This window comes from Acinonyx jubatus, chromosome A1 (genome assembly GCF_027475565.1).
Source record: "Acinonyx jubatus isolate Ajub_Pintada_27869175 chromosome A1, VMU_Ajub_asm_v1.0, whole genome shotgun sequence".
Lineage (NCBI taxonomy): Eukaryota > Metazoa > Chordata > Mammalia > Carnivora > Felidae > Acinonyx > Acinonyx jubatus.
In genome coordinates this window covers 13,358,625-13,375,932 of record NC_069380.1, presented here as the reverse complement: position 1 = coordinate 13,375,932, position 17,308 = coordinate 13,358,625, and the positions used below count along the sequence as shown (strand labels likewise).

General features: G+C 39.2%; 1 long non-coding RNA gene across 3 annotated transcripts in view; it reads left to right on the top strand.

The window, feature by feature from the left end:
* Positions 1 to 12,806: 12,806 nt before the first annotated feature.
* The window catches only part of LOC113600780 (uncharacterized), a 71,624-nt gene continuing 67,122 nt past the window's right edge, over positions 12,807 to 17,308 (top strand). For all 3 annotated transcript variants that reach the window (XR_003421870.2, XR_003421871.2, XR_008294987.1), the window contains exon 1: positions 12,807 to 13,007. This is a non-coding gene — a long non-coding RNA (uncharacterized LOC113600780). The remainder of the gene's footprint in view (positions 13,008 to 17,308) is intronic.

Here is a 17,308-nt window from a genome sequence, read left to right as displayed (position 1 = left end):
GGCCTTTCCTCTTACACTTGGATTCCTGGATCTGAACCTCTTCAATTCAGCTGACAACACAACCCATCCTTTGAACAAAGCATTGCGGTATTTACCTAAGGACAGGGTAGAAGTGGTGGTTGTGGAGTTTATAGTTCATTTTAGAAGCACCGCCTTTCTTGATTTGCCTTCATACTGCGAGCACTTTGTTCCTCTTCGAAAAACATGTACTTATCATATTTCACTGTAATCAAGGAACCAAAAATAGTTCTGAAATGGGCTTAGCATCTTTACCCCAGGTGTGGAGTTTCTGTTGTTCTTTTCTGTCTTCAGGCCATGGTGTAAGAATCCACCTGTTGTTTAGATTTCTGTGGCAATGTCAGATGGTATGAATTCATCTGCACCCACCTAGTCGATATCTTAATTTTTAAACTATCTTAGAGAGAGATCCTAAGAGGAAATCAATCAATGGTGAAAATGAAGAAACATGACTCTAATAATGGATAGCACTTCACTTTACTACATGGAAATTTGAAAGTACTATTAACAAGAGTAGTAAATGAAAAGTATACTCTCTGTTTTATTTGTGGTTTTCTTAAGCCTTAAATGATCCCAGATTTGGGGGAGGAAAAAGCGAAAGGGAAGTTCACTAAGCTCTGATAGTTACATTTCTCCCAGTCTCTGTGCCTAAGAAAAATTTCCTGTTTAAAAATGTGTGCAAAAATCCGTATATATAAGTAAGCGTATACTTATAGCTGAAGAACCTTGTTTTGATAACTGTGCTCCTATATTTTAAAACTAATATCAACTTTTAAAAATTCTGAGTTGATTGCAATTTCTGAAGCTTTAAAGGCAAATTTGGCATTGCTGTAATCTTCATTGTGCTTCTTCTGGGTGATGAACTGATTCTTCTCTGAAACTCAACCTTCTTCTCTCGAGCCCCTTCATGCCTTCCAAGCACTTTTACAAAACTTTGCTCTGGGTAAGTTGAAATCTTTGGATGACCATGTTCTTTCATTCCTTCCCTGCTACGTATAAGCTGCCCTCCTCCCAAATTCAAAGGAGCAGGGACTCTCCTACTCTCCAGCATCGGCACTGTGAATTCATGCCCTCTGCTCCCCCAGAGACTCCTCCACCAACCACCTCTCTTTTTTCTTTAGCCTCCCTTTACTACTGACACCCCCTTCTTATGCCTCCCTCACTCTTAACATAGAAACAAACATATAGTCAGTTATCCCTCATGTGAGAGCCAAAGCGCCAACATTTTATTAAGCCCTAAACATTCTCTGTGTCAGCTCTTTGAGGGACAAACCCAGCCCTGCTCTGTCTCTTACTCACTCTGACCCTGTGGTCTGACTTCCAATCCCACCCGCTGCAACAAGGCTCTGACACAGGCCCCCGATTATCCATAATCATGGAAGCCAACAGACTCATCCCAGTTCATATCTCACTAGATCTGCCTTATACTTGATCCTAATGGTCACAACCTCAAATTAAAAACTCTCCTTGGGGAGCCTGGGTGGCTCAGTTGGTTAAGCATCCCACTTAGGCTCAGGTCAAAATCTTGTGGTTTGTGGGTTTGTGCCCCACATTGGGCTCTGAGCTGACAGCTCAGAGCCTGGAGCCTGCTTCAGATTCTGTGTCTCCCCCTCTCTCTCTGACCCTCCCCTGCTCACTTGTGTTCTGTTTCTCTCCCTCTCAAAAATAGATAAACATTAAAAAATTTTTAAAAGTCTCTCCTTCATTGGCTCCTCTGGCATTTCTCTCTTAAGGTTTCCATGCTTCCCCTCTGACCTCTCTTTACCACGTATAGATTTATTATTTTTGGCCAAACTTTTGGTATTCCCCAGGATTATGTCCTTAACACTGCCCTCTCCCCTTTATGTTTCCCACCAAAGCCCATGGTTTCATTTATGACCGATACTCTGGTGATCCCCTAATCCATATTGTTCATAGATCTTTCTGTCAGCCTCCAGCTCATATTTTCTGTAATGTGTGAGACATATCCAAGACTTAATTTGTTACACTGTTGCTCCAATCCTAACTTTGCATCCTCCAGTGACCCTAGGAGGAAACAAAGACACAGCTTAAAACATCTTAGATATTTTCTGCATTGACCCTGATTCCGCCATGCTTCCCATCTGTTACTAATTCCTATATTCTGCCTTAAGCCAGATTCTCTGTAAACCACCATCTCTTTCTTGACCATAGCCATTTCTCTAGTCTTAGTTTCAGGACCACATTCCTTCTCCTCTTGACCACTGTAACAGCTTCCTGAGAACTGGTTTCCGCCCCGCCTCTACTCCCTCTACTGCAATGCTCTTTACTGCTGCCATAGCAGTGTTTTCTGAATCACAAAACTGCTTATGCGACTCCTTTGTTTGAAAACTGTAAATGTCCCACATCCTTCATACAGTTTTCAGGATAAAGAGCCAATCCCTTAGTTTAATGTGCAAGGTCTTTGTGTTTTAGACTCCTCTCTTCTCTGTACGATGTTTCCAAAGTTTGTTTCTAGGAATACAGGGGGAAAGAGGGAGAGGGGTTCTTTCTTCCCACTGAAGGCCTTTCATATGTTAATGTGCACTATTAGTCTACCAGAGGTGATACAGTTTATAACCACATGGTGTTTCCTCAAATTGTTTGGCGGAGGCATCTTTTTTTCCAAGGACACTTGCCCTTGCACACTATAGTCTAGCCAAATGGAGATTCTTGAGGTTCCCAGGAAATATACTTTTTTTAAATATGAAATTTATTGTCAAATTGGTGTCCATACAACACCCAGTGCTCATCCCAACAGGTGCCCTCCTCAACGCCCATCACCCACCCTCCCCTCCCTCTCACCCCCCATCAACCCTCAGTTTATTCTCTTATCGTTTGGCTCTCTCCCGTGAAAATATGCTTTTTTTCACCTCTGCCTCACACAGGCGTACCCCTCTGCCTACTGTATCTTTTCCTGATGGTTCCTATTTTTTTTGTAGGATTAGTATCACCGCCTCTGAGCATTCCTCCCTGCTTGTCTTCACCTCTTGGATCTGATTTTGAAGTTTTTCCCCTGTGTGCCCATTAAACTCCAATCAAAGTGTATACGATGTATTCACATCTGACTCTGTAACAGTCAGACTATGTCCTATTTCACTTTGTGCCATAGGCATCAATATATATTGCCTGGCACAGAGTAGATGTTCAATAACTGTTTGCTGGATTTAAAATGAATAAATGGGTTGGGTTGGAGAAGAGGCAAATGTGACCCAAGATATGGCATTCTTGTGGAAAAGTTTGTGATCAGGACAATGGCTGAAACCAGCTGTGCGCTTCTTAGAAGGAGAGGGCTGGAATGTAAGGAGGGAGAGTAGAGAGAGCTTAGGGAGAGAGGGAACAAATGTCCTGCTGGAGGAACTGGATTGGGGCCTTGCTTCCCTGCTAATCTATAATAGATAATTTAACAAAATCAGATTTTTAAATGACTTTTGTCTGATCATTAAAAAACATTTACATTTGTTGTGGAAAATGTGGAAGTCGCAGGGAAGCACAGTGAAGAAAATATTATCATTACTAAAAAAAAAAAATCGTTCTTAAGATCCAGGATGAAGTTGCCGCTCGGATCAGCAAAATTGAATTATACTAACATTATTTTGAGACATGCTTTTCTTTATTTAATGATGGGCTATAATAATTTTTCCAGGTCATTTTATATTCTTACACAATGTGATTTTTAATAACCGCAGTGCATTCCATTGTATGCTTCCTCCAACTTTGTTTGATCATTAATTATTATTGGATATTAGGCTGTTTAAAACTTTTTACTACTTTAAATAACATCACGATGAAGGTACTTGTACTTAAGAAATTTCTGGGTCAAAGGGTTTGTACATTCTGATGATTCTGATTGCAATTTGTCTTTTAGAAAGATGATATCAATTTGTACTTTAATCAACAGTATATGAGAGTGATAATTTTCACTCATTCTCATCAATTGGATTCCAAAAAGAATTCTCTCCTATTTGGGAGATAAAAAATGGTATCTCCCTTAATTTCAGTTTTTTGTTGTTGTTGTTATTAATGATATTAGAACTTTATTCGTTAAGTTTTTGACCACTTGTATTTTTCCTTTATAAAATGTCCTTTGTCCATCTCTCTTGTGTTATATATTTTGATTTTATGGATGAATATGTAATGTGGATTAATTACTAAATTACCTTTTGAAACAGATTAGTGTTATTAAAATAGTTAATGATAAATATTACAGATGTTCTAAAACTAAAAATTTAGATGTCAGTAAATCCTTAAAACTAGATGGCAGCCATTTAGTCTTGGTAGTTCTCAAGAATGAAATTGTAGAATTTTTGGCCAATTAATTGCTTCCCTCTCATCTGTGTTCCCAGAATATACTTTATTTTATTATATTATATTTTTATTTTATTTTTTTAATTAAACATGTTTTTAAATGTTGATTCATCTTTGAGAGACAGAGAGAAGACAGAGCATGATCAGAGGAGGGGCAGAGAGAGAGGGGGGACACAGAATCCAAAGCAGGGTCCAGGCTCTAAGCTGTTAGCACAGAGCCCAACGTGAGGCGGGAACTCATGGACTGGGAGATCATGACATGAGCCAAAGTCAGCCACTCAACTGACTGAGCCACCCAGGTGCTCCCCAGAATATATTTTAAATCATACCATATGCAAGTATTCTTAATTATGTTTTGACCAGCACGCTCTGTGTGGGCCTTTGAGTGAAGGACCATAGTCTTTGGATTTACAAAAAGCTGGGTTAGAAGCTCCACTTTTATAGTTCGTGAATTTGAAATTCAGTCTCCCTAAAGTTAAGTTTGTTTTATTTTCTGTAACAAATCGGCTTAACAAACAATTGGGTTAATATCTTTGACACTGGGTTAGTGTTTAAGTGAGATATGATAGAAAAGGAGTCTAGGTCAATACTTAGAACATAGTAGATATGCTATAATAAACCTAATAATAGTATTTCGTGATTGTTTATATGATCTGGACAAAAAAATAATAATAGTGCACAAGCTTTGGCAAAACTCTGCCTCATCCACACGAAGGAAGAGTCTGTCTTGCCAGCTTTGTTCCTGGCTCCATGTCTAAGCCTGGAGGTTTTGTGAGATCAGTTGGATGACAGACCAGACTACAGAGTTACAGTGAAAAAGGTGCTGAAGACAGATCTCCATGAGGCTGTTGAGGCGACTGAGCCTCTGGCTGAAATAAACAGGCAAGATCTTCTGGCTCCAGAGCCTGTGTCCTTGCCAAATTTAATATATTTTAAACCGAATTTTTTATATATTTCCTAGACTGAATTCCCTTCCCAATCCTCTAGTTTCTGTGAGCAGCGTCCCTTTGGATTCATCTCTATTTCCACTCTTTTCCTTAATTTGTCATCCTGTTGAGCTTTCTGAAATGTTTGTTAGAATCTCCCTTTCTGCTCCCATGTCTGCTGCCTAGTGTGGGTCCTCATCAATTTTGATTTGGGCAAATGCAGCTGCCTGCTTTCCTGTCTCCCAACTGGAGACCCTCCATGACATGATTGCTCGTCATCTACGTCAAATCCAAGTCCTCTTGTTCTCTTAAAGCCCTGTCATTTTGTTACCAGGTTTGGATCCTTAGACCCAGCAATTATACAAACAAGGTTGGACCCCAAATTTAAAAGCACTGGCAAGTCTTTACTGGGGCAACAGCTGCAGCGGAAGGGAGACACGATCACGACAAAGGTGCCAGATGGACTCCCTGAACAACAGCGGGAAAATACAGGGAGTTGGGCACACAGGAACAGTTGACAAAACATGCTTATTCATACATCATATATTGCATTTGCATGTTAAGTCTTCACCTCTGGGGATGATTTTTAGCATTGTAATGAGGGGAAACGTCTGTGAAAAGTCACACTTGGCAGCCATCTTGTCTTGGACTAGTTTGAAGGATCTAGACTTGCTTCTTGGCTGGTGCTTTGCTCTGCAAGAAAAAGCAATAGCTGCCAGCAGGTTGTTCTGCAAGAAAAGTGATAACAGTCACCAGGGAGTGTCCCTGGTGCATAGGAGCTTGTTTCCCGGATCCCTGACTCTCTCATCAGTTTGGCCCCTATATTCATTGTATTCAGTCACACTTTTTCCTACTCTCCGGTGTGACCTTTCTGTCCTGCAGAACACAAATCATGCTTATTTTTGGTGCCCCTGGTGCTCTTCCTTCTGCTCAGAACAACCTATCAAAATCCTGAGCACCTCTCAAGTCTTAGCTTGTGTTCTTTCCTCCATGAGGCTTTCTCAGATTTGTGTCTTACTTTTCTGAGTCCCTGTTCCCTGATAATTACATTTAAGGTCAATGGTTTTGTGTGTCGGTTTTTTCTCTGCAGCCCTGCTGTGGAGACTCTGGAGGGAATGCTCATCTATACATATCTATGGCTTTTCCAGTGACTGGTCCAGGTCTGGTACCCATACTTTCTATCAATGCCTTATGAATAGGATGTGGCTGCAATGGGGCAGCCCCAGACTGTCAGGGTCCTTTCTGCCCCTGAGCCTTCATTTGCTGCTGGGAATGCTCCCACCCTCTAGCGCATCCTGTACAGTCCTTGATGATCTGCCGATCTTTCTTGCCAACCACAGCTCTTTCTCTTTTTCTCTCCCAAAGATTTTTCTGGTGTATATTGATCTCCGCCCTTCCTACTCTGCGCAGCACAAATTGTCATCTCTATCCTTTTTGACACTTAACTGTATGCCGTTGGTTATAGCCACATCAGTGCTTCATATTTGGTGAGCTGTGAGCATTTTCTACGTTCAGAAGCCTGGGGCCTGTTTTCAGGCTGAGGAGCCTCCTTATGTTTCCATTCTTCCACTCTCAGGCCCTAGGGATAACTCAGCCTTTCTTTTGTCTTTGCAATAACCTCTACCTACTTTATTTCTTGGGTTCTTCTACTCTTAACACTCGCTGAAGAGTCAGCCCCTTGTATTATGCAAACAAGCATATAGTTCTTTTAAATTTTAGGGCTCAGCTAATAACTAAAGGGAATATGAATTTGAGGGAAAATACAGGGATGCTACACAGATATACAAAATAAGCTACACAAATATAAGAAATAATATTATGCTTATATTATTTTATTTATCATTTCTGATATTGTTTACCAGCTGCAACCCAGAAAGGCTGCTTATCTCTAGCATTTTTCTTGTAATTGAATAACTTAGTTACTTGCACAACAGTTTACTATGCATAAGGCACTGAGATAGCACTGAGATTGGCAGATGGATAAGACAGAATTCCTGCCATTAACCTACAAATATGCTCAAGCCGTTGTATTGGAAAAAGTACCAAATTCTCCTTACACCTCCTCATTTCTTCAGAACCTACAACATAGGTCTTAAAAGTCTCATTTTTCCATTGGGCTCTTTAGTCCTTAAAGTATAATTAGAGGGGGAATAATAGGCTCTAACTAGCGTCTTATAGTTGCAACTTCATCATAACTATAAAATGTTGGAACTGGCATTTTTAATATGAATGGTGGAAGCTATACATGGACATGATTTATCATTCTAAGTAATTCTCTTGGGAGTCTACACATTTATTTCACTGATGTAGCTCTCGCTAAAAAACATTTTTTAGCATCTTTTTAGATATTGTTTTCAAACCAATCTGATCACCATTTAGGCAAATTATACCCAACACATTTTAGCTGCACTTAATTTTGTATCCTAAATAGTAGACTCTAGCTTAATCACAAAACTTATATTTTAGGCTCAGCTTAGAATAACTTCTGGTTATTTCCAAAAAATATACATACGTACCCCCAGATGGTAAAAATTTGGCACTTTGGGGTAGATCTCGCATAAAATGTGCTTCTAAAACACATCTAAAAACAGATCATCAAATGGAATTCTCCGTAGGTTCTGAGCAAGGACAGAATGATTAAACTTTGTGTAAAGCTTCCCAAAGGGGTCATTTTGATTGACAATCCCACTCTAGGTTGGGTTACCTGGAGACAGACTTTGAGACATAATGTTGCCTGCAGAACGCGTCCTGGGAAATGCTCTTGGGAGCACTTCTCTACCCTGTAAAGAAGTGAGAAAAGTAGGACTGGGTAGAAGGGAGAAGCCAACTCTCAACGCAACTGTTGCATAGATACAAGGATTTAGGATTCTAGAAGACCATAAAACATTCTAATAAGTCATATGCCCTGAATATCACTCAAATTATACAAAAGACTAAGGCAATTTAGTAAGGAGTGTTGCTTCATGGATACGATATACACTGATCTGACAGTAAGCTTCTCATTTGATAAATGTAGGCCTACTAATACAGATCAAATTATGCCACTTAATAAAATGGTCAACAAAGGGCAGCCGGTTAGAGAATCCCAATGTAATTTAAATTTCTTAAGTAGATCGCAATTTTATTGTAATTACAGGAATTATTTCTCAGTTTCTCTACTTAAGTTGGTCCAATTTTATTGTTTGAAGTATATTTTGATTAACATTGAATCTACACCAGCTGGTTTATGTGGAGAAAGGAGAAAGGAATCTATGCTAATCAGTTCAGTTGGGCTTAACCAATGCCTGGAGTAAGGGGCAGCTGAACTCCCGTCTTAGCATTAGCATTTCAGTAAAACACTCACCCTGACTGATGCTTGTTACTTCGCTGAACAGATAATAGCTGAATGAATAAATGAATAAATAAGTGTATGTTATTTTACTGGTTCCAATTTACTCTCAAACAAGAAAGAGCACCATGAATGGTCAGCCTGCACCTTTAGGCTGTGTAGATAGGATGCTCTATTAGAACTTGTCTGGCTAAGTGAGCATAGGGGAACTTTAGTCCCTAAATTTGATAAATCAGGGTGCTGTCTTGATTGCAGGCCCTTCTACCATATCCACAAATTCTTTATCAAGTCCCCTTTCACCCAGGTCTCCTGTGCTTCCCTCTATGTGCATATACCTCCCTCGTAGCATTTAGGGATCCATGTGTCCATTTATCCCCACACTGGTTTCTGAGCTACTCAGTGGAAGCAACAGCTAACTACCCGAATCAGATGATAGGGATTTTAATAGCTTCACTTTATAAATGAGAAAGAAACACTGTCTCACAGCTACTCAGAGATGGAGCCATGACTCAAACTCATGACATTGTATCTCTCCTTACCTGTGTCTGTAGAGAGTTATGTCCTAATCATGTCTGTATCTCCAATATGAAGAGAGTGCCTGACACATAAAGGACCTATAACAGATAATTTTCAGCTGCCCAAGTAATCGAAAGTTCCCTTTAATAAACTCAGCCATCTTAAAGAATATAATAGCTATAATTTTTTTTAAATTTATTTACATTTGAGAGAGAGAGAGAGAGTGTGTGTGTGTACATGGGAGAGGGGCATAGAGAGAGAGGGTCCGAGGATCTGAAGCGGCCTCTGTGTTGACAGCAGTGAGCCCGATGCAGGACTTGAACTCACGAACCGTGAGATCAGGACCTGAGCTGAAGTTGGACGCTTAATTGACTGAGCCAGCCAGGCGCCCCAAGGAATATAATTGACTATAATCTACATAGGTTTTCTTGTCCAACCGAAGTTGTATCCCACACAGACAATCCAGCATATTCTCTGCCCCTGTTCTAACTTCTGAGACACAGGCACCATTACTGACTCTGAGGAAGTATCCTTCCAACCTGTAACAAGATCCAATCTTTTCCCCTAGAGTTAGAAATCCCAGTGGAGAGACAGACCTCTTTTGGGAGAGGGGTAAGGAAAAAATGTAACTATTCATCTGGTAGGTACCAGAATTCTACATGGCCTTTCAAATCATTCATTTACCCTTTCATTTGTCCCCTTTCCTCATGAGGTCTATTACCAATCACCATAATGGTAAGAATAATCCCTGGTGCATTTGTAGGAGAGCACATGAATAGGGAGTATTAACATTAATTCTCAGTGCAGACTTTACTATTAGGGCTGCTGATTTGCTAATGAGTTGATAGGATGATGGAGCTGGATGCAAGATGAAGAGAAACACAAAATGAAGAAAAGCACTTATTCTGAGGGACAAGTCATTAGCCAAACTATTGGTACCTTCAAGGACTCCCAAATCTATGTGTTCTTATCAGGGTCACTGAAGACCTTAAAAGAAATCTTTCAAAGCTTGAGTGAACCCACCTGCCTAGGTAGCCAATTGGTCTACCAAGTTGTGTTCACGTTCCAAGATAACGAGAGAGCAGCTAATTTGATTTCCCATCGGAATAAGGCTTGCTGGGCTGCAGATCACATTGGGGCACTGGTTTTTCTGTTAGTCTCCTGAAGGTCATTGTGAACTTAAATTAATTTTCTATTTCATTATCATTGCATGTTCCCGATATTTAGGCAGCAGAACGTTGTGATGGCTTCATGACTGGTTCTGCAAGGCTGATGGAAATCTCTGGCGATCTACTAGTTTTTCTGGCACAGTTTGCCACTTAACCATGCACCACCCCTGTCCTGTCCAGAGTTTCGATGCCACCCTACTTACACTGCCCTGCATCGTTGTCTGTCATAGTATCTGAATTCTTTGCCTATTCTTTTGGTGTGTGGAGGAGAATGAGAGTTGAGCTGAGATAAAGCATGTATTACAAAGACATAGGAGTTAGCATATAGCATTTCCTGAATGAGATTTCAGGACTTTTTAACTATTTCTTGCCTTTTAAGTTGAAGGAGATGCCCTGATGTAGAAGAGCATATTCTGACACTAACTTTTGTACATTACGGTACAAAAGGTACTAACAAAGAGCACTCCATCTGGAAAGAAAATGCATGTTTATCTTGAAGAGAATGGTGGCAATCACAATAAAAAAAATTAACAAAGACAGTATCCAAAGGCTGCTGTAACACATTACCACAAACTTAGTGACTTAAAGCAACAGAGATTTATTATCTGACTGTTCTGGAGGTCAGAATTCAAGGTATCGGCAGGGCTAAATCAAGGTATCGGCAGAGCCTTGCTCCTTCTGGAGGCTCTGTGAGAGAATCCATTCCTCGCCTTCCCTAACTTTCAGAGGCAGCCCATGTTCCTTTGCTCATGGCCACATCCCTTCAACCTGTGCTGCCATCCTCACACCTTCTTCCCTATCTCTACCCCTCCTGCTTCCCTTGTGATTACATTGGGCTCACCCAGATAATCCAAGGTAATCTCCCCATCTCAAGGTCTTAACTACATCTACAAAGCCCATTTTGCCACGTAAGGTAACATATACAGGTTCTGTGGATTAGGGCAGGGATATCTGCAGCGGCTCATTATTTCTGCCTATCACACATACTATTGCTTCTGGTGTTGAATAAAAGATTTATTTGAGTAGATAAGAAATATGACCCCGTGCATGCTGAAAGACAGAATGGAGGTTAGTAGTACACCACGCAGTCATTTCACCCTGCTTCCCTCTCTTTGGCCCTCTTGTGTTGTCCATCTGCTACTGAACGTACATTAACATTATATTCATGCACTTGCTTGCATATTTTTCCTTCTTCCCTTATCTATGGACAACACTTAGGCACTTACACCTGTGCTATGCATGTGTCTACACATGAACATACAAACTCGACAAAGACCTCATCACAGTGGCAAAAGTGAACTCCCTTCTGAGCCCTTTCCTGGTAGCATCTGTAGCAGTGAAGTGCTCATCCAGCTTGGGATTTCTCATCTCAGAAATTGTTGAGGTAGGAAATAGCTTTCCTGAATCCTCAGGATCTCTCTGAGAACATCATTAGATGTAATTTTCTGACTACATTGTACTACAGAGAGCCTTCCATGTCTGGAATATCGACATCTTGTCTGCGTCCACCCTTTACGTCATGGCTCCAGGCACAATAGGAACTGGCTAAAATCTGAAATAATTCGTTTTTGATATAACAAAGTTTAAAACTCTGGTTACACTGATGCTACAAAAACCAAAAATCAACACACACACATACATATATGTGAGAATGTTCTACTAACATAAGTAATAATTGTACATTTCAATAAGACTAAATGATTCAGAGGAATTATCAGGAAAGAGCTCAAATATGAATCTTGCTTGCTTATTTATTTATTTATAAATGTTTCTTTATTTTGAGAGAGAGACAGCACATGCACCTGAGCAGAGGAGGGGTAGAGAGAGAGAAAGAGAGAGAGATAGAGAGAGAGAGAATCCCAAATAGGCTCCACACTGTCAGCACAGAGCCTGATGTGGGGCTTGATGCCATGAACTGTGAGATCATGACCGGAGCCAAAATCAAGAGTCAGAGGCTTAACCGACTGAGCCACCCAGGCACCCTGAATCTTTAGTCTTTTAAAAAGTTCTTTATGTCTTTCCTTAAGGGAAAACTGGGTTTGCTTTTGCTAAGCAGCTTTTAATTTCCTTTTTATTTTAGGTTCTAGGGGATGTATATAATTTACAGTTTTCAAGATGTTCGTTGTTTATTCTACATGAAAGTGATACAGTGTTATCATACATTTTAATTGATGATATAGAGTTAATCACTTTTTTGGTTCAGCGACGAATGTATTAATTTCTAAAGTGGTTCCTCATTCATAACCATTGTTTTAGGCTATTAAAATGAAATTATTCTCAAAATTACTTTGCAAAAGGCTAAATATTAATTTTGCATTTTCTCAATCATGAGAGTTCTTTGAAACGTTCATGGTACAGAGTAGTATGAAATGGTACACCAGGCAGTACTGTGAATTCTCCATTATTCAAGAGTCTTTCCTCAAGCAGAGACTTCAGGCAATTTGGGACTTTGTGATCAATTGCTTGTGGCTATTTTTTGGTTTTCCCACTTACAAAGCTACGAACACTGTTTTTGTTTGTTTGTTTTTTAGAATAATAATTTAGGCCGGCTCTTGAGGAGAAAATTGCAATAATAATCAGTGATTGCAACACGTTTTAGAAAAATGAGAGATTGAAAAATAGATTTACTGTGTTCACCAACACATTCACTGAAAACTAAGAGACAGTCCTGGAGTGTGGTCTAGCGAAGAAGATGATTCACCTGCAGATAATTTAGAATGTTCCGTGGTTTTTGCTCTGATGGAGGTAAGAACTGAGTGGTAAGATACAGAGGCATGGAACTGCCTCATTTTGTTTGGGAAAGCTAAGGCAAGCTTCACAGTAATGGTGTTTGAAATGTCTTTGTGTTCTTGTGCTTTTCCAGCTAGGGATATGACCGGGGGAGTGTACTGTGGATTGGCCAGCCAGTCAGAGGGGAGAGATGGGAACTTTTTTCTCATATAGATCATAAAATTGCTATAGGCATGATGAAGAAGTGATACAGGACTTTAAATATATAGAGATATCTTGACAGTCTTATTCTGCTGAAAGTGAAGCAGCTGATAAGCTCTTGCCTGGTTTTGCTGGCGGGTTCCTCATTTATAGGTAGTAATGAAAGAAAAATGTTAGTGAAATCGCTTGTCCAATTTGAAAAGTTTTCTGACTTTGCAGAAGAAATTTATCAGATGATTTGATGACTGCAGTTTTGCACAGTGATAAGCCATAGACTCAAGTGTCAGCTATGCTCATTCAAATCCCAGGTATACTATTTTACCAGCTGAATTACTTTGAACAAGTTACTTCTTTGAATCACACGATTTTTATTTGTGTAATGAAGAAAATGTTCATTCATATCACATAAAATTGCTGTCGGGTTTACACAAGATAGTGCTTATAACGTGCTTGGCACACAGTAGGCACTCAAGTATTTGTTGTTTTTATTATGATTAAAAATAACTTTAGAAAAGGGGCGCCTGGGTGGCTCAGTTGGGTAAGCAGCCAACTTTGGCTCAGGTCATGATCTCACAGTTCATGGGTTTGCGCCCTACGTCGGGGTCTGTGCTGATAGCTCAGAGCCTGGAGCCTGACTCAGATTCTGTGTCTCCCTCTCTCTTTGCCCCTCCCCTGCTTGCCCTCTGTCTCTCTCTCTCTGTCTCTCTGTCTCTCTCTCAAAAATGAATAAACATTAAAAATTTTTTTAAAAAGAACTTTAGATAGGTATCAATGAACAAAGCCTGCATAGACCTGTCTTGCTATGCTGTATTACTCACGACCATTACTTTACTTTACAACCTACATGTCTGGCGTAAAAAGGCAGAACTGTCTTTGAGGAGTTGGAATCAATTATGTGTTAACAAGACCAACATGTATTTGGAATTTTTAACCCTTCTGCCATTAATTAATCTGGGAACTATGGTAATAAAATTTAAGATTTTTCTTCTTTTAAAACTAGCTGTGAATTGCATCTAAATTTACATTAAGTAGGCTATCAAAATCTTCTGCTTTTATTACAAAAGACTTGTGTAGTGGAGAGAGACAGTTTAAATGCATAAGGAATGAGGTAGAATAATGATTTTGTGCATATATTCTGATAATTACTACTTCCTTTCCCCAGGCTCCCCTGCGATAAATGTGCTGTCTTTTTAAACTTCATTAACAAGAGATTACAAATTTTAATGGGGTGCAATAATTTTACCTTAATTTTAGAGCAATGCATTCCAGGTATCTGATGTTCCTGAGTTATTTTCCCTGAAATAATCTCATGATTCAGAAAAGTTCTTTAAGAATTGAAATACTATATAGTGTTAGTACCAAATGCATTAATAATTTAATTCTCATGTTAGAAATCATTAAATCTTTAATAATGCAAGGGAAACAATAGACAATTGTGTTCTTCTACAAAAACCAAAATCTTTTGACCAACTTTAAAAATTTTAGTAGGAATTTAGATTTTTGTAGCAGTATGTGTGGCTTAGTGGATAACACACTAAGAAAATCTGGGAGCCAGATCTAAGGGCCTAAACTGACTGGGCTATAATTCAAGAAAGCACTTGGACCATTTTAACATTTTATGAAAAATCACAGCAACAATGAATATGTTTCCATACTGAAAATGGCAGCTGTTCAATTCAGAGACCACCATGGACAAAATCCTGGCCTTTCATTCACTGGTCTGGCATCTAATCTTTGTAACATTGATTTTTTTTTTCTTTTCTGATCGTGTTTCATATCCAGTGATGTTTATAAACCTCTGAATCTGAAGAATGATAATCTACTGAAGCAATTAAGTACACGGATCCACAAGTTTATGCAAAATCCATTTCCAAAGTTCAAGAAAGAGCTAAAAAAACTTTTCCAGAATGGTTTGCATTTAGAAGGAACTTCTAAGTGGGAAACAGAAATTTTCCCCCAAGAGAAATTGTCCTTTAAAACTGTCAAGAATAAACAAACAACAACAATTATTCTCTGGTTCTCGCTTCTCCAAACACTAATAGCTTTCCAGATTGGTCCTGTGGGATATGAGAAGCCTCTGCGTTTTCTCTAAGTAAGAATTTTTGGATTTGACTTCATACTTGTAATTTTTTTTCCTGCCTCATCATGTTATCAATTACACCCTGAGGCATTTTTCAGCTTCTGTTTAATTGATTTCCATACTGTTCTGTAGAGACTGTCACTGGTCATCAATTCCTTCAGAGTTTAATTAATTAATTAATTACTTATTGAAAGGGGGGATGGGTAGGACAAGACAGCATCTTAATATGTTTCATTATGACTCCTTCATTCAATATGACTTTCTATCCAGCTGATCCAATGGACTGGCTCAGAGAAAGGGCACAATTAAGATAATTAAAAAAAATAAAAATAAAAGAATTAGTAGATCCAGTCATCCCTTCTCAGCTAATTGGTTGGCCCTTAGGGATTTTACCTGTGAGAAATTATGTGGCAAATTGCTTTCGGACAATCCTGCTGGAGTCAGAAGCTCTTTGTTCTTCAAGGTCTTCTCTCCCACCCAGCCTGATTAGCCCCTTGTCTCCTGTGACTTCAAGGTCATCTGTCCTCTGAAACCATTTCCTGCCCATGCCAGGAGATAAAATAAGGAGGGAGCTCCAGTACAATTTATTGGAAAGGGCAAGAGATTTTCAGTTAGGTAAGTTGGAATTTCCTTGATTTACAGATGGTTAAAATGAGTTGAGGAGGAAAAATGTTTTTCTATCTTCTTAGTTTTGTACCTGAGGACTGAAAATTAAATAAGAAAATACAGATCAATAGGGGAAAAGGAACACACTTTTTATAATTTTTTCATGCACAGGAGTTACAGAAAAGAAATGAAAGTCAAAGCAATGGTTAGACTTAGGTGCTTATATACCCCTTTAACAAAAAGAAGAATGTTTGGGCTTCAAGGGACAATAAATTGTGGGGAAGATACCAGGAAATATATGGGAGAGCTAATGGCAGTTAAGAATTATTTTTGTGAGGTCCATTTATGCAAGTTCATCTTGGTGTCAACTCTCCATCTTCAATGACAAGAGTTGCTCCTCTCTACCTGGAATGGGGGTGAAGGGAATGAAGTGAGGGGGAGAGAAAGGCCCCTCCCTCAAAGGGAAATTTATGCCTTGATTTTAGACAAAGGGAGGGCAGAGAACTCTTCCTATATCTATTAATTCTCAATTGCTTTATGCCAAAGTGGCACATGTGGATTGGCATATTCTGATCCCTTTCATGAGGATAATTATAGGTGACTCGTCAATAATTGTCAAATTCCTTTGGATTTACCTTTCATCTTCCCTGTTCTATTCATACCCCCTCCCCACATCTTTTCACTCTTGGCCCAGAGAACTTTTTCACAAGGTCTTTGTATATGTCCCTCATTTCTATTACCTGATTTGCTAGATAGAATCTTTCCTTTCTTACCCTCCTTGTATCCCTAAGTAAACTTAACTTTCTCTTTCTTATCTGGCTTTGCTGACCTTGATGTATGATCAGATCATTCCTGACCAACTGGACTCCTAGGCCTAACTCCAGCGCCAGCTCTTTTCTCCAATGGTCATTCAATGTGTATTACAAAGTCAAGGTCTCAGGGATGCATCTTGTCAAGGCATCTTCATCTATGATGATATTATCACCTGCTGAGAACTTCTCGGTGAATACAAATTAACAAGAAAGAAATCTCTTCTGTATTTTATTCTTCATGCTGAGATACTTTTGAAAACTATGTGACATATAATGTCATCAGTCTTATCAACCGTATTGGCTTTCTCTTTCTATCAAATAACTTTCAACTCATGGAGTAATGTTAGCTCCCTCTTACTTCTTTCATAATTAGTTATGATGAAGTCATCTCAAACATTTCTTACTTTAGCCATTTCTTTACTGTCCCAGACCATCCCTATCTCACGTCATATCTGAATAGTGCTTTCAGTATCTATCCCTTTAGATTCTATACTCTTTCCCTTTTCCAGTCTGCCAAACTGATCTAAATATACTATTTTTGCATTGTGCTGTTCTCCTGAAATACTTCCAATGTCTCTTTATGGTCTAAGAGATAAAACCAAAGTTGTTATTTTGGA